The sequence below is a fragment of the Melospiza melodia genome, chromosome 28 (assembly GCF_035770615.1).
Source record: "Melospiza melodia melodia isolate bMelMel2 chromosome 28, bMelMel2.pri, whole genome shotgun sequence".
Taxonomy (NCBI): domain Eukaryota; kingdom Metazoa; phylum Chordata; class Aves; order Passeriformes; family Passerellidae; genus Melospiza; species Melospiza melodia.
Window position 1 is genome coordinate 5,978,543 of NC_086221.1, and position 19,693 is coordinate 5,998,235.

Here is a 19,693-nt window from a genome sequence, read left to right on the forward strand (position 1 = left end):
TCCTCCTTCTCCCGGGTTAACCCCTCAACGCCACTCCTCCTTCTCCCGGGTGAATCCCCGTGCCGTGCCGAGCCGAGCCGTGCCGAGGGGAAGGATGACACACGTCCAGCCCAGCCCAGCTGAGCAGAGCAGCCGGGCCAGGCAGAGCCAATGGCTGCTGTTCATGCTCAGCGAGCGCGTCCATCTCCCCGCACACCCTCGAGTGCTCGAGTTGCGGCTTTGAACTCCCTCGCTGAGCCGAGCCGAGCCGAGCCGAGCCGAGCCGAGCCGAGCCGAGCAGAGATGCTGCTCAGCGGGAACAGAAGGCACAGCCTGCTGACAGGTAGCCAGCACGGACCCTGAGCCAACCAGGTACGTGCCTTCCGAGCCAGGGAGCCGACAGCAATCGCATTCGGGATGCAAACTTTAATTTTCCAGCAGGGGGAATGTGGAAATCTGGCTCGCTCGGAATGATTCCTCCCCTCCCCTCCTTCCTCAGAGCCGCCACCTCCCCTCCCCCTGTGCGTGCTCTCCCCTCTGGGTCCCTCCCAGCACCCACACTTGGCTGCAGTCCCTCCATCTCTTCATTTTGGGGGGTTTGGTGCTCCCTGAGAGTGGTAAAATCGGGAGAGAGGAGAGCAGCAGGACAGGGTGGTCCCCGCGGGCTGGGTGGGCTCTGGAGCCAGGCACGGCCAGGGTGGCTCATTCCGGGGATCCTGGAATGGTAAATCCCCTCTTGGGGAGCCAGATGTGGCCAGATGTGCTCATTCCAGGGATCCCGGTTGGTAAATCCATCCCTGGGGACAAGCACGGCCAGCTTGGCACATTCCAGGGATCCTGGCTGGTAAATCCATCCCTCGAGAGCCAGGTATAGCCAGGTTGGTCCATTCCAGGGATCCCAGCTGATAAATCCACCTTTGGGGAGAAAAGCATGACCAGGGTGGCTCCTTCCAGGGATCCCAGCTGGTGAATCCATCCCTGGGGATCAGGGCGGCTCCTTCCAGGGATCCCAGCTGGTAAATCCACCATTGGGGATCTAGACATGGCCAGGGTGGCTCGTTACCATCCTGGCTGGTAAATCCATCCCTGGGGAGCCAGGCACGGCCAGGGTGGCTCATTCCGGGGATCCTGGAATGGTAAATCCACTCTTGGGGAGCCAGATATGGCCAGATGTGCTCATTCCAGGGATCGTGGCTGGTAAATCCATCCCTGGGGAGCCAGGCACGGCCAGGTTGGCTCATTCTAGGGATCCTGGCTGGTAAATCCACCTTTGGGGAGAAAAGTATGACCAGGGTGGCTCCTTCCAGGGATCCCAGCTGGTAAATCCATCCCTGGGGATCAGGGTGGCTCCTTCCAGGGATCCCAGCTGGTAAATCCACCATTGGGGATCTAGACATGGCCAGGGTGGCTCATTACCATCCTGGCTGGTAAATCCATCCCTGGGGATCAGGGTGGCTCCTTCCAGGGATGCTGGTGGGTAAATCCATCCCTGGGGATCAGGGTGGCTCATTCCAGGGTAAATCCATCCCTGGGATTCCTGCTGAGCTCACAGGAGGATCCAGGGGCTCTCCCAGCCTGGAGCCTCTGCCCTGTCTGGCCCTGGGACTTCTGTTGTCCCGGGAAGAAGAGAGGAGCTGGCCGTGCTTTCTTTAGGCTTGGGTTTGCTCTGGGTGGGCACGGGGCAGGGGCTGTGCCAGGGCTGCCCTCGGTGTCCCCATTTCCCATTTCCAGCCTCGGAGCTGGTTCCTGTGGCCGGGGAGTGTTGGCCAACAAACCCTCCCCGGAGCTGGTGCCGTCAGGTGGCGCCTGGAGATGGAACCGGCAGCGGGAGCTGGGAGAGGGAGAACTTGGTGTGAGCAGCACATGGCACTGGGACGGGGACAGGGACACCCTGAGCTCCTGTCACACAGGGAACGGGGACACCCAGGGATGCTGTGGCACAGGGAATGGAGGGATGGGACACCCAGAGATGCTGTGACACAGAGAATGGAGAGATGGGGCACCCAGAGATGCTGTGACACAGAGAATAGGGACAGGGGACACCCAGAGATCCTATGACATAGGGAATAGGGACAGGGACACCCTGAGACCCTGTTACAAAGGGAATGGGGACAGGGGACACTCAGAGCCCCTGTGACACAGGGAGATGTGGCACCCTGAGACCCTGTGACACAGATAACAGGGATAGGAGACAGTCAGAGCCCCTGTGGCACAGGGAGCTGCGGCATCCAGAGTCCCTGTGATGCAGAGAATGGGGACAGGGGACACCTGGAGACCCTGTGACACAGGGGACAAGGATAGGGGAACACTCACAGCCCCTGTGACACAGAGAATGGGGACACCCAGAACCCCTGTGACATAAGGGATGGGGGCAGGGGACACCCTGAGACCCTGTGACACAGGGGACAGGGAATGGGGACACCCAGAGCCCCTGTGACACAGGGAATGGGGACACCCAGAGATCCTGTGACACAGATAACAGGGACAGGGGACACCCAGAGCCCCTGTGACACAGGGAATGGGGACACCCAGACATCCTGTGACACAGATAACAGGGACAGGGGACACTCAGAGATCCTGTGACACAGGGAGATGTGGCATCCACAGCTTCTGTGACACAGGGAATGGAGAGACGCGACACCCAGAGATCCTGGGACACAGGGAATGGGGACAGGGACACCCAGAGATCCTGTGACACAGGGAATGGGGACAGGAACACCCAGAGCCCCTGTGACACGGGGATCAGGGACAGGGGACACTCAGAGATCCTGCGACACAGGGAGATGTGGCACCCAGAGCCCCTATGGGAATGGGGACAGAGGAGACACAGAGCCCCTGTGACACAGAGAACGGGGACAGGGGACACCCAGACATCCTGTCACACAGGGAGATGTGGCACCCAGAGCCCCTGTGACACAGGGAATGGGGACAGGGACACCCAGAGCCCCTGTGACACAGGGAATGGGGACAGGGACACCCAGAGCCCCTGTGACACAGAGAATGGGGACAGGGACACCCAGAGCCCCTGGTCACCCCATCTCACCCATCCAAAGGTGACACAGAGAGGCTTGGGTGGCACTGGCAGGGACGTGTGGCACGGGCAGAGTGTGGACATGGCAGGAGACGCGTGGGAAGCGTGGCCACAAAATGGGGTCACAACCACCACTGCTCGCGGGGTCTGTCACTTTTATCAGCCCTGCTCCGTTTGCACATTGGGGTTAATTTGTGCAATTCCAGCTTGAGGTTATCGAGTCCCATCCTCCTTTTTGTTTTCCTCTCTCCAGCCCACGCTGTTTGTGCTCCTGGGCCTGAGATTTGGATCATTTTTCCTTGGTCCCCAGCTGGAGCAGGAATTGTTTTGTCTCTGTGATCAGAGCTCACCATCCCCTGGTACGAAACCCAGACCCACACACTCAAATTCTGAAAAATCAGAAAACCCAAACCCCGAGGCACCACTGGCGTGCCCAGAGCCCATCCCAGGGGTGCCAGAGCCGGGATTTGCAGCAGCAGCAGCAGCAGCCCCGGCGCAGGGGAGCACGTCCCCTGTTAATCAGCATTTAATTAAAGGACATGCTGACATTTGGAAATCAGAAACAAGTCTCCTGTGTGGGCTGCCTCTCTCTGCCGCTGCCTCTTCTCTGAATCACTCCCTGACATTTTGCCAGATTAGGATGTGACTCCCTCTCCCCCTCCCTCCCTCTCTCTCTCCCTTTTTCTGCTTCCTTATAAAAATAAATTGAAAAGGAGACGCTGAGGCCCCAGGGAGCCGCCGGAGGGGTCGGGGGGGATCTCCCGCAGAGCCCCGATGTGGGGCAGCTTCTCTGTGGGGCACAGACGTGGGGTGACAGGGGGTGCACCCCCTTCTGCCCCTCCGAGAGCACCCGGAGAGCCTGTGACACCGGGAACAGGGACAGGGGACACCCAGGGGGTGTCACCCCAGGCTGGGGACAGGAGGGCAGAGCCCTGGCTGGACTCACGGAGGGGGACACGGACTCCCGACCCCACGGCAGGTGGGGCTCCCGCTTTTCCTTCACCTCTCGACTCATCGGGCGCCCACGGGCAGCCCCCTCGTGTCCCCCCGTGCCCTCTCCGTGTCCGCCCCGTGTGTCTCCCTGTGTTCCTGAATGTCGCCCCCGTGTCCCTGGGTGTCCCCGCCATGTTCCTGGGTGTCCCCCACGTGTCCCTCCATGTCCCCCCTGTGTGTCTCAATGTCCCCCCCGTGTCCCTGGGTAAATCCATCCCCCCGTGTGTTCCCCCCATGTGTTCCCCCCGTGTCCCCTCCGTGTCCCCCACGTGTCTCTCCGTGTCTCCCATGTTCCTGTGTGTCCCCCTGTGTCCTCTCCGTGTCCCCCCCATGCTCCTGGGTGTGTCCCCTTTGTCCCCTCCGTGTCTGCTCCATGTCTCCCATGTTCCTGTGTGTCCCCCCGCGTCTCCTCTGTGTCCCCCCATGTCCCCTTCATGTCCCTGGGTGTGTCCCCCTCATGTCCCTAGGTGTCCCTGGGTGTCTCCTCTGTGTCCCCTCGTGTTCCTGAGTGTTCCCCCCCATGTCCCTGGGTGTCTCTGGGTGTCCCCGCCATGTCCCTGGGTGTATCCCGTGTCCCCCATGTCCCTCCCGTGTCCCTGGGTGTCCCCTTCATGTCCTTAGCTGTCCCTGGGTATGTCTCCTGTGTCCCTGGGTGTCCCTGCCGTGTCCCCTCCGTGTCTGCTCCATGTCCCCCACATGTCCCCCCATGCTCCTGTGTGTCACCCCCGTGTCCCCTCCGTGTCCCTGGGTGTCCCTGGGTGTGTCCCCCATGTCCCCTCTGTGTTCCCTCCGTGTCCCTTGTTGTGTCTCCCATGTTCCGGTGTGTCCCCCCGTGTCCCCTCCGTGTCCCTGGGTGTGTCCCCCGTGTCCCCCCGTGTCCCTGGGTGTGTCCCCCGTGTCCCCTCTGTGTTCCCTCCGTGTCCCTTGTTGTGTCTCCCATGTGTCCCCTCCGTGTCCCTGGGTGTCCCTGGGTGTGTCCCCCTCCCGCCTCCCACGTTCCTGTGCGTGCCCCCCATGTCACCCCCATGTGCCCCCCGTGTTCCTGAGTGTCCCCCGTGTGTCCCCCTTGTCCCCCGGTGCCGCTGAGCGGGGCCGGGCACCGCGGGCCCGGGGGTCCCTTCCCCGTCCATCCCGGGCCCGGGGGTCCCCAACTCATCCCCGCTCCCATCCCCGCACCCGCCCCTTCTGCCGCGCTGAAACGGGGCCAGCGAGGCTGCTCAGCCCATCCCCGGGCTGGGAAATGCCAACAGCAGCGGCTCCGGGGCAGCGGGGATTGGGGGGAACCCTCTGCGCTCCATTCCCCTCGGCTGCGCGTTTCAAACCTTCTCTCGAGCAGAAATGAGTCCCATTCACCAGGAGCAGCCCCGCGGGATCGAATCCCAGCGGTGGCAGCGGGAGGATGCGGGGCCGGAGCCGCTGCCGGGGCAAAGCGGAGCCCGGAGCTCCCCGAAATTCATCTGGCCCTGATAAAAATGCCCGGAGATCCCCGTGATAAACGGGGGAGAGCGCCCGGAGCGTCCCGTCAGGCTGGAGATGCCCTGGGGTGACAGGGACAGGACAGGCAGGGATTTTGTGCTTGAAACTGATCCTTCCTTCCTTCCTTCCTTCCTTCCTTCCTTCCTTCCTTCCTTCCTTCCTTCCTTCCTTCCTTCCTTCCTTCCTTCCTTCCTTCCTTCCTTCCTTCCTTCCTTCCTTCCTTCCTTCCTTCCTTCCTTCCTTCCTTCCTTCCTTCCTTCCTTCCTTCCTTCCTTCCTTCCTTCCTTCCTTCCTTCCTTCCTTCCTTCCTTCCTTCCTTCCTTCCTTCCTTCCTTCCTTCCTTCTTCCTTCCTTCCTTCCTTCCTTCCTTCCTTCCTTCCCTCCTTCCCTCCTTCCCTCCTTCCTTCCCTCCTTTTTTCTTTTCCACTTTTCCTTCTTTTTCCATTTTCCCCTTTTTTTACCTTCTCCTTCCCCTTTCCCCCCTTTTTCCCTCTTTTTGCCCCTTTTTTTTCCTTTCCTTTCCTTTCCTTTCCTTTTCCTTTCCTTTCCTTTCCTTTCCTTTCCTTTCCTTTCCTTTCCTTTCCTTTCCTTTCCTTTCCTTTCCTTTCCTTTCCTTTCCTTTCCTTTCCTTTCCTTTCCTTTCCTTTCCTTTCCTTTCCTTTCCTTTCCTTTCCTTTCCTCCCCTCTTTTCCCTTTTTTCCCCTTTTCCCCTTTTCCCCCTTTTCCTTTTCCTTTCCTTTCCCCTTCCCATTTTTCTGTTTCTTCTACACATTTTATAGCAAAGGGAAACCCCTGGGAGGACCTGGATGACAAAAAACCCTGAATTCCTCTAAACCCCCAAAACGTGTGGCAATAATTTTACCTCCCTGTGTGCCCCCACCCCATGGTGGGCACCTTGGCTGTCCCTGGCACGTCCCGGTGCCCACCTTGGCTGTCCCTGGCACGTCCCGGTGCCCACCCTGTGCCTGCAGCTCCTGCTGGGAGCTGTGGCAGCCAGGCCAGGGCAATATGGATTGGTTTCACAGCAGAACCTGACAGAGCCCGTTCTGGCCGTGTAATGAAGACTGATGATCCATCCTCTCGCCCTGGCGCTGTGGGCAAAAAGGGAAATTATTCTCAGCATCCTGCAGGGAGACTCCACAGCCATCCAGGCCTTGTCTTGTCTCATTCCCGCTGGTTTTTCCCTTCCTCCCATCCTCATCCTCATCCTCATCCTCCCAGAGCTCCCTTCTCCCATCCCAGCACACGGATCTGGTGCAGATCCACACCATTGGGGATGAAGATTTCACCACCAGGATGAGCTGGGGGAGGATTTGTTGTGGATTTTCCGTCTCCCACTCCAGAGTCAGCCATAGAAATGAGTGGAAATGGGGTCAGGGTTGAAAAGAAAAATAAGCAACCTCGATTTTTATTTTTACTTTTAATTTTTTTTATTTCTCTCATGGCTTTTAGCCTTCAGGGTTGTTTAGGTGTTTTCAGGCTTTTCTCAGCAAAAAACGCTGAAGTGTTCTTAGGTCAGGGCTGAGAATCGTCCAGGATCACAAAGTTGGGGGGAAAAAGGGGAAAAAAGGGGGGAAAAAAGGGAAAAAAGGGGGAAAAGGGGGGAAAAAAGGGGGAAAAAGGGGGGAAAAGGGGGGAAAAGGGGAAAAAAGGGGGAAAAAGAGGGAAAAAGAGGGAAAAAGAGGGAAAAAAGAGGGGAAAAATGAGGGAAAATGAGGGAAAATGAGGGGAAAAGAGGGAAAAAGAGGGGAAAAGAGGGGAAAAAGAGGAAAAACCCAACTGCTGGAATGCACCAGGTGTGAAATGTGAGGGATTTCAAAGGAACCTTCCCTTCCACACCTCCAGGGATCTGAGGGCTCTCGCTGCTCCATCAGGACCCCAATGTCCTCAACATTCCCGGGCTCCTCTGCATTCCAGGGATCTTCCAGCCGAGTTCCATCCTGGGAAATTCATTATAAACACCCAGCAAATTTATTTTAAACTCGTGTTTTGACACCTGGAACCTCCTTTGATTGCTTTGGGGCGGGATCTCTGCTGTTCCCACCAATATCCCGAGCTCCATCCAGCCAGTTTCTTGAAGGAGACAAATTTTTGTGGAACAGAAGGGGAAATCCTGCATGAAAAAGGTGGAATTTCCTGAGCCCACTCAGATATTCAAACTCCTTTTCTCAGCTCAGGGAATGAATTTCATCAGTAATTCAACACCACCGAGGAAATCACAGCGCTCCGGAATCCTGAATTCAACCCTCCAAAAATAAAAACACCTCAGCCGCCTGCCTGGACACAAAACCAGGGATTTTGTGCTTGAAACTCATCCATCCATCCATCCATCCATCCATCCATCCATCCATCCATCCATCCATCCATCCATCCATCCATCCATCCATCCACCCATCCATCCTTCCTTCCTCTTTTCCCTTCTCTCCTTTTTGCTTTTCCCTTCCCTCTTTTCCTTTTTTTCCCGATTTTTTACTTTCTCCTTCCCTTTTCCCCCTTTTTATCCCTTTTTCCCCTCCTTTTCTCTTTTCCTTTCCCTCTCCCATTTTTCTATTTCCCTTTCCATTTTTCTATTTCTTCTTCTTTTATAGCAAAGGGAAACCCCTGGGATGAGCTGGATGACAAAAACCCCCAAATTCCTTTAAACCCCCAAAACGTGTGGCAATAATTTTGCTTCCCTGTGTGCCCCAGCCTCTGGGTGGGCTGGGGGATATTTTGGAGATTTTTTGGCTTTTGATATTTTGATATTTTTGATATTGTGGGCGGGGTTGAAGCGCTTTGGGAGAAATTCCCGAGGTGCTAGGAGCGCATCCCGGTGTTCCACAGCCGCCTTTTCCGAGTTCTGCTGGAAACATCTGGCAAAAAGTTGGGCACCAGGAGCTCGGGGAAGGCCGGGCTGCAGCGCCTGGGAGATCCACGCCGGCAGCGTCGTGCCCGGCTGGCTCAAAGCTCCCTCACAGAGGCGAAGGCGATGGAAGCAAATCTTACATGACACGTTTATTTTTGTCGTCTGTTTATTAGCTCAGAGCAAAAGCCCTGCCGCGCTGCATTGTGGGGGATTGTGCAAATGAGGGGCGTCAAGACAATTAAAAAAGTAAAATGAAGTAAAGTAAAATAAAGTAAAATGAAGTAAAATGAAGTAAAGTAAAATAAAATAAAATAAAGTAAAGTAAAATAAAGTAAAATAAAATAAAAATATCATAAAATAAAATAAAGTAAAAATAAAATAAAAAATATAATAAAATATAATAAAGTAAAATAAAGTAAAATAAAGTAAAATAAAGTAAAATAAAGTAAAATAAAGTAAAATAAAGTAAAATAAAGTAAAGTAAAGTAAAGTAAAGTAAAGTAAAGTAAAGTAAAGTAAAAGTAAAGTAAAGTAAAATAAAATAAAGTAAAATAAAGTAAAATAAAGTAAAATAAAGTAAAGTAAAATATAATAAAATAAAATAAAGTAAAATAAAATAAAAAAAATAATAAAATATAATAAAATAAAATAAAATAAAGTAAAATATCATAAAATAAAGTAAAGTAAAATAAAATAAAGTAAAATATCATAAAATAAAATAAAGTAAAATAAAATAAAAAATATAATAAAATATAATATAATAAAATAAAATAAAGTAAAATAAAGTAAAATAAAGTAAAAATAAAGTAAAATAAAGTAAAATAAAGTAAAATAAAGTAAAATAAAGTAAAATAAAGTAAAATATCATAAAATAAAATAAAATAAAATAAAATAAAATAAAATAAAATAAAATAAAATAAAATAAAATAAAAATAAAAATAAAATAAAAGTCCAAGTGAGCACAATGTCAGAGCGGAGCAGATGCTGGAGAGGGCTCAGCACACTCCTGGACCAGCCATCCCATGCCCGGATCCAACATTATCATCCCAACCCTCCTGGCTCCTTGGACAACCCCAGCAGCTCATTAGGCCCGACAGTTAATGAGCTGCCCGGCTCACCGGGGGAATTAATCAATTATCCCATCTTTATTTAAGGGGAGGATGCTCAGGCTGGGCCCTTCTCCATCCTCGCCGCACCCCTGCAGCCAAATTGAAACAGCTAAAATTGGGATTTTTTGGAGTTCTTAGAGGGCAGAGAGCGTCCTTGCCCGCCCGCAGGAATCTCCCGTGTGCCCGGGGCAGAGCAGCCCCGCTCTGCTGGCACTGCCAGGGCTGAGGTGATGCCACAGGAGGAGGATCTGCCTCCCGAGCCCTTAAATCCCCGCTGAATCCCCCGATATTCCGCTGCCAGCCGGGATTTGGGAGCGCTGAGGTGCGGGGATAGCAACGAGCCTGGGAAAATGAGAGAAAAAAAACCCAAAGAAGTCCCAAATCCGACTTTGCTTTGCTTTGCCAAGCCCCGCAGGGCTCGGATGGGTTTGGGATTTAATCCTGGCTGAGGTGACCCAGGGACAGCTCCTGGAAGTGGAAAAACGCCGTTCCCCCCCCCCAAAAAAAACCCCAGGGGAATCCGCTTCCACCCTCACCCTGCTAATTACACTCATTAGGGCAGCAATGAACTCCCAGCCCGAACCAGCCCCGGTTATTTTTAATTTTTTTTTTTTTTTTTTTTTAATTCCCTCCCTGCTCAAAGCGCGCACCGGGGGCAGCTCGGGTGGGCTTTTTATTTTTTAATTTTCCTTGGAAAAAAAAAAAAAAAAAGGGATTTTTTCTCCATTTTTCTCCTCCCAGGTCACAGAGAGGCTCTTTTGTGTCTGGGGCCGGAGACAAAGCAGGAAGGGGGAAAGGGGGAAAAACGAGATGGGAAAGCCGGGAAAAGGAGGGGAAAGGAGGGAAGAGGAGGGAAAAGGAGGGAAAAGGAGGAATCGGTGCCCAGCATGGGGGCAGTGCCCCGGGTACCGCATCCACCGCGCGGGGAATGGGAAAACTGCCGGGGATGCGCGCTCGGGAGGCGAGAGAATGCAGAGCCGGGAGATAATTTATGCACCAGCAAAGCTCGGGGCTGGCAGGAGGGAGGGATGGAGGGATGGAGAGGCCTCTCCCCATCGCCCCTTCGCCCGCCCCCTCCCGCCCCGCAATCCCCGCGTACAATTAGCGGGGCACCGCGCTCGGCAGCACCGCCGCTCCTCGGGCTTTTGTTCCTTCGCTCCTTCTCCGCCTCGGCCGAGCCCTCCCCGGTGCCTCCCGTGAGCTCCCGGCCGGCGCCTCCTGAAGTTGCTTCGCAGGATTATTTCTTCCTCCCTCCCCCCCCCAAAAAAAAAAAAAAAAAAAAAAAAAAGAAAAAGAAAAAGAATCGCTGGAGTCCGCGGGACGAGAAAGGAAGGGAAAAGAAAAGGAAAAAAAAAAAAAGAGGAGGAAGGAAAAAAAAAAAAACACCAAAAGTAAGACGGCTTTTTTTTTTTTTTTTTTTTTTTTTGTTTGTTTTTTTGGGGGTGTTTTTTCTCTGGTTTTCTTTGTTTCCTGCGGGAGTTGGGTGCGTGGGGGGCACCCGGGGGACGCTCGGCCCGTTCCGGCATCCCCCCCCGTTCCCCACCTGGGCAGCATCCCCAGCCCTGAGCATCCCGAGCTGAAAATGTGGGTTTAATTTATTAATATATGGAATATGCGGGTTTAGTTCTCGTGGAGGTGTTGTGGTTGTGGCATGCTGTGGGGGGGGAAAAAAAAAACCCCCATAATGAAACTGGCTTTGTTTTGGGTGAAAAATAATCCCGAAACTGGCCAAAATGAATTTCTGCGAGGTTTATTCGCGCTGCATTCCCTTTATTTATGTTGACAGAGAATTCCCATGCAACACATGTTAACGTAGTTAGCAGTTAATTACACGTGAGCTCGTTAACTCTTGCCTTGCGGGGCTGGAATGGGAATTGAAGTTTTTTTTTATCACCGGGGCAGTGCGTGTGAGACCCTCGGGCATTGTTTGGGTGGGAATGAACCCCGCGGAAGGTGCGGTCCGGTTTGCGAAGGGCTCCGGGCAGGTTTGGAGCCGCTGGGTGCTGGGAAGGTGCGGGGGGGAATCGGCGGAGCCGGAACCGCATCCAGCCGCTCCTTCCTCCGCGCGAACTTACGGCTGCGAGCCGCGAGAGGAGGATGAGGGAGGGAGAGGAAGGCTCTGCGAGCCCTCTCCGATGAGGTAATCCCAAAGAAAGATAAGGGGAGCGGTGCGTGTGCCGACCTGAGCGGTGATGTTCAGCGGGGAAAAGCAGATGAAGGGCTGGGAGAGGGGAAATGCCGCGGGCTCGGCGTCACCTGGAGCCGCCGTTCGCTCAGGTGTGGGGGGGGGCCCAGGGGCTCTGGGGGATCTCAGGTGTGTGGGGGCTCCTGAGGGGGTCTGGGGCTCTCAGGTGTGTGGGGGTGCCCGGGGGCTTTGGGGCTCTCAGGTGTGTGGGGGTGCCCAGGGGGCTCTCAGGTGTGTGGGGGGTGCCCAGGGGATTTGGGGGCTCTCAGGTGTGTGGGGGTGTCCAGGGGGGTTTGGGGGCTCTCAGGTGTGTGGGGGTGCCCAGGGGCTCTGGGGGATCTCAGGTGTGTGGGGGCTCCTGAGGGGCTCTGGGGGCTCTCAGGTGTGTGGGGGTGCCCAGGGGTCTGGGGGCTCCCAGGTGTGTGGGGGTGCCCAGGGGGTCTGGGGGCTCTCAGGTGTGTGGGGGTGCCCGGGGGCTTTGGGGGTCTCAGGTGTGTGGGGGTGCTCAGGGGGCTCTCAGGTGTGTGGGGGCTCTCAGGTGTGTGGGGGCTCCTGAGGGGCTTTGGGGGCTCTCAGGTGTGTGGGGGTGCCCAGGGTGTCTGGGGGCTCTCAGGTGCGTGGGGGTGCCCAGGGGGTCTGGGGGGTCTCAGGTGTGTGGGGGTGCCCAGGGGCTTTGGGGGCTCTCAGGTGTGCGGGGGTGCCCAGGGGCTTTGGGGGCTCTCAGGTGTCTGCGCTGCTCAGGAAAATGAGGGTTTTTTTTTTTTTTTCCCCTGCCAGAAGGGGAAATTCGCTTTGAGAAAAAGGGAGGGTGAGCCCCAGAGCTGCTCCCTTTTCAGATGAGAGGGCAGGGAGTGCTCGGAGTGGCTCAAAAACTGTCCCCTCCCGGTGTCTGTGTGTGCCCAGGGAGGGTGGCAGAGCTGCAGCAGGGCTGGGCCTGGCTCCAGACAGGAGAGCAGCTCGGGGACACGTTTGTGACGTGTTTGGGACAGGTCCGGGTGTCCCCCGCAGGTGTGGCTGTCCCTCAGGAGGGGACAGTGGCACTCAGGCCCTGCTCAGGGTGGGAGAGCTCAGGGATAGGTTTTGGGGTGTCCCCCACAGGTGTGGCTGTCACTTGGGAGGGGACGGTGGCACTCAGGGTGAGGGGAGCAGGGCAGGGGACATGTTTGGTGTAGGTTTGGGACTGGTTTGAGTGTCCCTTGGGAGGGGACAGTGGCACTCAGGACCCTGCTCAGGTGAGGGGACAGGTTTAGGAGAGCTCTGGGTGTCCCTCGGGAGGGGGACACTGGCACTCAGGGGTGAGGGGAGCAGCTCAGGACACGTTTGGGACAGGTTTGAGTGTCCCTCGGGAGGGGACAGTGGCACTCAGGGTGAGGGGAGCAGCTCAGGACACGTTTGGGACACGTTTGGGACAGGTTTGAGTGTCCCTCGGGAGGGGACAGGGGCCACTCAGGGCCCTGCCCAGGGCAGGGGACAGCTCGGGGTGGCAAAGGGACACTGGGTGCAGGTGAGTCCCTGCTGGGGATGAGAGGGGCCAGGCTGTGCCAGGCTGTGCCAGGCTGTGCCAGGGAGCAGCGGGATTGGGAGCAGGCCCTGGGGACATCTCTTTCCTTGCCAAGTTTGTGCCCAGGGTGGTGTCCCTGGAGCCGCCCAGATGGGTTTGAGCCCACAGAAGGCTCCTCCCAGGGGGGCTGGAGTGGGCCCTGTGGGGCTGATGGTTTCACTTTTTCCTTCACTTTTACCCCAGGGGGCTCAGCCTCACCTGGCCCTGCTCATTCCTGCTCGTGGCTTCACTCTGCCTTCACTTTTACCCCTGGACAAACCCCCAAGGGCTCCACCTCACCTGTCCCTGCTGATTCCTGCGCGTGGTTTAATCCTTCCTTCAATTTACCCCTGGACAGAGCCCCAAGGGGCTCCATCCTCACCTGTCCCTGCTGATTCCTGCTCTCTGGTCCCTCCTGGCCGCTGAACCCTGAGCCCGTCTCCCCCAGCCCTGAGCTCTGGGGGCAGCAGGGATCTCCTCAGCAGGGTCCAGCCCCTGCACTGCCCAGGGCGGCTCAGCTGCAGCTCCACACCCCTGCCAGGGCCAGGCCATGCACCCCTGATCCCCGATGGAGCCCAGAACATCAATCCCCCATCCCTGAGTGATCCAGGCCATCGGCCCTTCATCCCTGCCAGGGCCAGACCATTGAACCTGATCCAGACCCAGACCATCAATCCTCTCTATCCCTGCCCGATCCAGACCACTGAGTCTGACCCAGATCCAGACCCAGATCATCAATTCCCCCACCCCTGCCCCATCCAGGACCACTGAGTTTGATCCAGTCCAGACCCAGGACCATCAATCCCCATCCCTGCCCCATCCAGATCATCAATCCCTCCTCCCTGAGTGATCCAGACCCTTGAACTGACCCAGATCCAGATCCAGACCATCAATCCCCCATCCCTGAGTGATCCCCACCACTGAGCCCTCATCCCTGCCCCATCCAGACCATTGATCTTCCCATGCCCTGCTGGTCCAGACCACTGAGCCTGGTCCAGATCCACACCCAGACCATCAATCCCCCATCCCTGAGTGATCCAGACCATCAATCCCCCATCCCCTGCTGATCCAGCTTGAGATGCTCCCCAAAATCTGAGGGTTAAAGTTTAAAAAATGCACCAGGGTTTGAGCTGCTCCCCAAAATCTGAAGGTTAAACTTTAAAATTTTGGGGCACTTTTGGGAAGCTGGGATGGATTCTGTGCAGGTGACAGCTGTGAATGAGCCTCAGGAACGGTGCTGGGGTCTGTGGAGGATCCTCCTGAGCTCTGATTTTGGGTGTTTGATTTGGGCCCTGCCATGTGGGCACCCAGGGGCCTCCCTGTACCCAGGGATTGCTGCAAATCCACCAGAGAGGATTTGAGGAGGAGCTGAGAGCTCCAAAGGCACTTTTGGGAAGTTGAGATGGATTCTGTGCAGGTGGACAGCTGTGAATGAGCCTCGGGAACGGTGCTGGGGTCTGTGGAGGATCCTCCCAGGCTCTGATTTTGGGTTGGTTTGGTTTTGGGCACCCCAGGGGCCACCCCAGCTCCAGTGGGAATTCCCTCTGGGTGCCACAGGAGCTGCAAATCCAGCAGAGAGGCAGCAGGGACTGAGAGCTGAGAGCTCCAAATGCATCCTGGCCCAAAACTCTGGCTTGAGCTGCTCCCCTAAATCTGAAGGTTAAACTTTAAAAACTTTGGGGCATTTTTGGAAGTTGAGATGGATTCTGTGCAGGTGACAACTGTGAATGAGCCTCAGGAATGGTGCTGGGATCTCTGGAGGATCCTCCTGAGCTCTGATTTTGGGTGGTTTGATTTGGGCCCTGCCATGTGGGCACCCCAGGGCCTCCCTGTGCCCAGGGATTGCTGCAAAATCCACCAGAGAGGATTTGAGAAGGGACTGAGAGCTCCAAAGGCACTTTTGGGAAGTTGAGATGGATTCTGTGCCAGGTGACAGCTGCCAATGAGCCTCAAGAATGCTGCTGGGCTCCTCCCGAGCTCAGATTTTGGGTGGTTTGATTTGACCACTGCCATGTGGGCAACCCAGAGGCCTCCCTGCTCCAGAGGAGATTCCCAGAGGAGCACCCAGGGCTTGCTGCAAATCCACCAGAGAGGATTCGAGGAGGAGCTGAGAGCTCCAAAGGCACTTTTGGGAAGTTGAGATGGATTCTGTGCAGGTGACAACTGTGAATGAGCCTCGGGAACGGTGCTGGGGTCTGTGGAGGATCCTCCTGAGCTGATTTTGGGTGGTTTCATCAGAGTTGGGAGGTCAGTGGTGGGGATCACTCAGGGATGGAGGATTGATGGTCTGGATGGGGCAGGGATGGGAGATTGATGGTCTGGATCTGGATCATTCATTCCCACTGGAGTCCCTCTGGGTGCCACGGGAGCACCCAGGGATTGCTGCAAATCCAACAGAGAGGATTCGAGGAGGAGCTGAGAGCTCCAAAGGCACTTTTGGGAAGCTGGGATGGATGCTGTGGAGGTGAATGAGCCTCGGGAACGGGGTTGGCATCTCTGGAGGATCCTCCTGTGCTCTGATTTTGGGTTGGTTTGATTTGGGCACTGCCACGTGGGCACCAAGAGGCCTCTCTGCTCCAGAGGGAATTCCCACTGAGAGCTCCAAAGGCACTTTTGGGAAGCTGGGATGGCTTCTGCACAAGCTCTCGGAGCATCCCAAACATCCCCCAGGCCTGGAAAAACCAGGATAGAGCCCCCAGTGCCCCCGAGGAGCGAGGCAGGGAGTGCTGAAGGCAGCAAAGCCCTTTTCAAACACCGATCCGAGCTCTGAGAGTCTCCAAAGTGCGTTTGGTGCCTCCCCCTGGGGTTTCCAGGAGCAATCCCACCAGGAATGTGCCGCCAGGCTTTGTGCTGCTCAAACCTTGGCATTTTTTTGGGGGCAGCCGGGCCGATTTGAGGGCTGTGGGGGTTTTGTGAGAGCCCCCAGCGCCGTCCCCACCTCCCCAAGCTGCCCAAACCTCCCCCAGAGCAGCGCCTGGGACCGAGGAGGAGCACGGGGGAGGCTCTGAGCGTATCCAAGCTGCAGCGGGTTTTGGGCACCCTGTCAAATGTTCTCATTGTCCGAACCCTTGTCCGGGCGCCAGGAAAACCCTTTGGGAAATTCCCCCTCCGCCCGGCGCTCGGCTGTAATTGCAGCAGAGGAATGCGGGGCTGGGAGCGCGGCCGCTCCCCATCCCCGAGCGTGGAGCCCACAAAGTTTGGGGTCTGCGGGGATCCAGGGACGTGTCCGTGATGGGATTGGGGGGGATCCGTAGGGATTGGGGTGATCTGTAGGACAGGGGCTGAACTGAGTGGACTGGGTCTGCTCCATAGGGTTTGGGGCTGATCTGTAGGGTTTTGGGGGTGATCCGTAGGGATTGCGGCTGTTCCATAGGGATTGGGGGTTGATCTGTGGGATTGGAGATGTTCCATAGGGATTGGGGCTGATCTGTAGGGTTTGGGGGTGATGTTTAGGGTTTGGGGCTGTTCCATAGGGATTGGGAGGGATCTGTGGGATTGGGGATGTTCCATAGGGAATAGGGCTGTTTCATAGGGATTGGGGCTGTTCCATAGGGATTGGGGCTGATCTGTAGGGTTTGGGGGTGATCCACAGGGATTGGGGGTGATGTTTAGGGTTTGAGGCTGTTCCATAGGGATTGGGGGGGATCTGTAGGGTTTGGGGGTGATCTGTAGGGTTTGGGGGTGATCCACAGGGATTGGGGGTGATGTTTAGGGTTTGGGGCTGTTCCATAGGGATTGAGGGGGGGGGATCTGTAGGGTTTGGGGGTGATCTGTGGGATTGGGGGTGATCTGTGGGATTGGGGATGTTCCATAGGGATTGGGCGGGGATCTGTAGGGTTTGGGGGTGATTCATAGGGATTGGGGGTGATCTGTGGGATTGGGGATGTTCCATAGGGATTGGGCGGGATCTGTGGGATTGGGGCTGTTCCATAGGGATTGGGGCTGTTCCACAGGGTTTGGGGTTGATCTTTAAGGTTTGGAGGGGAGCTGTAGGGTTTGGGGCTGATCCGTAGGGGACTGGGTCTGATCCATAGGCTTGGGGCTGTTCCATAGGAATTGGGTGTGATCTGTAGGATTTGGGGTTGTTCGGTAGGGACTGGGGCAATCTGTAGGGACTGGGGCTGTTTCCATAGGGTTTGGGGGTGATCTGTAGGGTTTGGAGGGGGTCTGTATGGATTGGGGATGATCTGTAGGGTTTGGGGCTGATTTGTAGGGATTGGGGGTGATCCATAGGGATTGGGGCTGTTCTATATGAATTTGGGGCTGTTCCATATGAATTTGGGCTGTTCTGTAGGGTTTCCGGGCTGTTCTGTAGGGCTTGGGGCTGTTCCATAGGGATTGGGTGTGATCTGTAGGATTTGGGGTTGTTCTGTAGGGTTTGGCGGGACCTGTAGGGATTGAGGCTGATTTGTAGGGGTTGGGGGTGATCCATAGGGTTTGGGCTTATCCATAGGGGCTTGAGCTGTTCCATAGGGCTTGGGGCCATTCCATAGGGTTTGGGGGTGATCCATATGAATTTGGGCTGTTCCGTAGGGCTTGGGGCTGTTCTGTGGGGCTTGGGGCTGTTCTGTGGGGCTTGGGGCTGTTCTACAGGGTCTGGGGGTGATCTGTAGGGTTTGAGGTTGTTCTATAGGGTTTGGGGGTGATCCATAGGGTTTTGGGGTGATCCATAGGGTTTTGGGGTGATCCATAGGGTTTGGGGCCGTTCCATAGGGTTTGGGGCCGTTCCATAGGGTTTGGGGCCGTTCCATAGGGTTTGGGGCTGATCCCTAGGGCTTGGGGCTGTTCTGTGGGGTTTGGGGCTGTTCTGTGGGGCTTGGGGCCGTTCCATAGGATTTCCCATAGGTTTTGGGGGGCGCAGCGAGGGCTGCAGCGGGGTGAGCTCGGGGTGCCGCTGTCCGTGGGCCGTTCCGGGGGTTCGTGGCTCGCCGGCCCCAGCAGCAGCAGGACGTGAGTAATCTCCGCCCGCACCGGGGGGAGGCACATCAAAGGCTCCGGGGGAGATACAAGAGGGTTTCTGCTTCACAGACCGGAGCGGCTGCACTTCAATAGCGCCTTTGTTAGCGGGGCCTGGCATGGAGAAATACCTGACCCCGCTCCCTCCCTCCTTCCCTCCCTCCTCTCCCTGCCCCCTCGCAGCGCACCCAGCCCCGGCGGCAGCCGCGGAAGGGTCCCCAAAAGGCTCAGAGCAGCGGGGCGAGCCCCCTGAGCATCACCCTGCCTCGGGGGATCGGGGAGGAGAGGATGGAGCGGGCGACGGCAGCGCCGTGCCAGCCCCGTGCCCGCTGGCGCCGCGCCCTCGCCGTGCCACGCTGCCAAAGGTGAGCTCAGCGCGCCCGGCTGGCGGCTCCGGGCACCCCTGGGCTCCCTGTGGCACGGACAGAGCGTGGTGGCACCGGGATGGACACGTGTCCTGGCGCTGCCGTGCTGGGGACAGGTCCGTGCCACCAGGGGCAGGTGGCCCTGCCAGGTGCCACCTCCGAGAGCCGCCAAGGAGAAAGCGACGGATTTGTCACTGTCCGTGATGGGATTGGGGGTGATATGTAGGGATCGGAGGGATCTGTAGGGTTTGGGGCTGTTCCATATGAATTTGGGCTGTTCCATATGAATTTGGGCTGTTCTGTAGGGCTTGGGGCTGATCCATAGGAATTGGGGGTGATCTGTAGGATTTGGGGTTGTTCTGTAGGGTTTGGCGGGGATCTGTAGGGTTTGGGGCTGATCCATAGGGATTGGAGCTGTTCTTTTGGGATTGGAGCTGTTCTCTTGGGTTTGGGGCTCTTCCATAGGGACAGGGGCTGTTCTGTAGGAATTGGAACTGTTCCAAAGGGTTTGGGGTGATTCTGTAGGGTTTGGGATTTATCTGTAGGGTTTGGGGTTGATCCATAGGGATTGAGGATGATCTGTAGGGATTGGAGTTGTTCCAAAGGGTTTGGGGTGATCTGTAGGGTTTAAGGGGGACCTGTAGGGTTTGGGGGCTGTTCCATAAGAATTGGGGGTGATCTGTCGGGTTTGGGGTTTTATCTGTAGGGTGTGGGGTTGATCCATAGGGGATTGAGGATGATCTGTAGGGATTTTTGGGGGGATCTGTAGGAATTGGAGCTGTTCCCTAGGGTTTGAGGGGGGATCTGTAGTGTTTGAAGGGATCTGTAGGGTTTGGGGTTGATCCATAGGGATTGAGGATGATCTGTAGGGTTTGGGGCTGTTCCATAGGGATTGAGGTATGATCTCTAGGGATTTTTGGGGGATCTGTAGGAATTGGAGTTGTTCCATAGGGTTTGGGGGTGATCTGTAGGGTTTGGGATTTATCTGTAGGGTTTCGGGGGTTGATCCATAGGGATTGGGGGTGATCTGTAGGGTTTGGGGTTTATCTGTAGGGTTTGGGGCTGTTCCATAGGGATTGGGGGTGATCTGTAGGGATTTTTGGGGGGATCTGTAGGAATTGGAGTTGTTCCATAGGGTTTGAGGGGGATCTGTAGGGTTTTGGGGCTGATCCATAGGAACTGTGGATAATCCACAGCGACTGGGGGCTGATCTA

General features: G+C 55.9%; 1 protein-coding gene across 2 annotated transcripts in view; it reads left to right on the plus strand.

The window, feature by feature from the left end:
• Positions 1–236: 236 nt before the first annotated feature.
• The window catches only part of BLACAT1 (BLACAT1 overlapping LEMD1 locus), a 44,791-nt gene continuing 25,334 nt past the window's right edge, over positions 237–19,693 (plus strand). Inside the window, exons 1-2 of one of the 2 annotated variants that reach the window (XR_010030813.1) lie at positions 237–351; positions 3,264–3,539. The gene's annotated coding sequence lies outside the window, so the exon portion shown is untranslated. Of the gene's footprint in view, positions 352–3,263; positions 3,540–19,693 lie in introns of those variants that run through there. The other variant, XM_063178056.1, reaches the window with a different exon arrangement.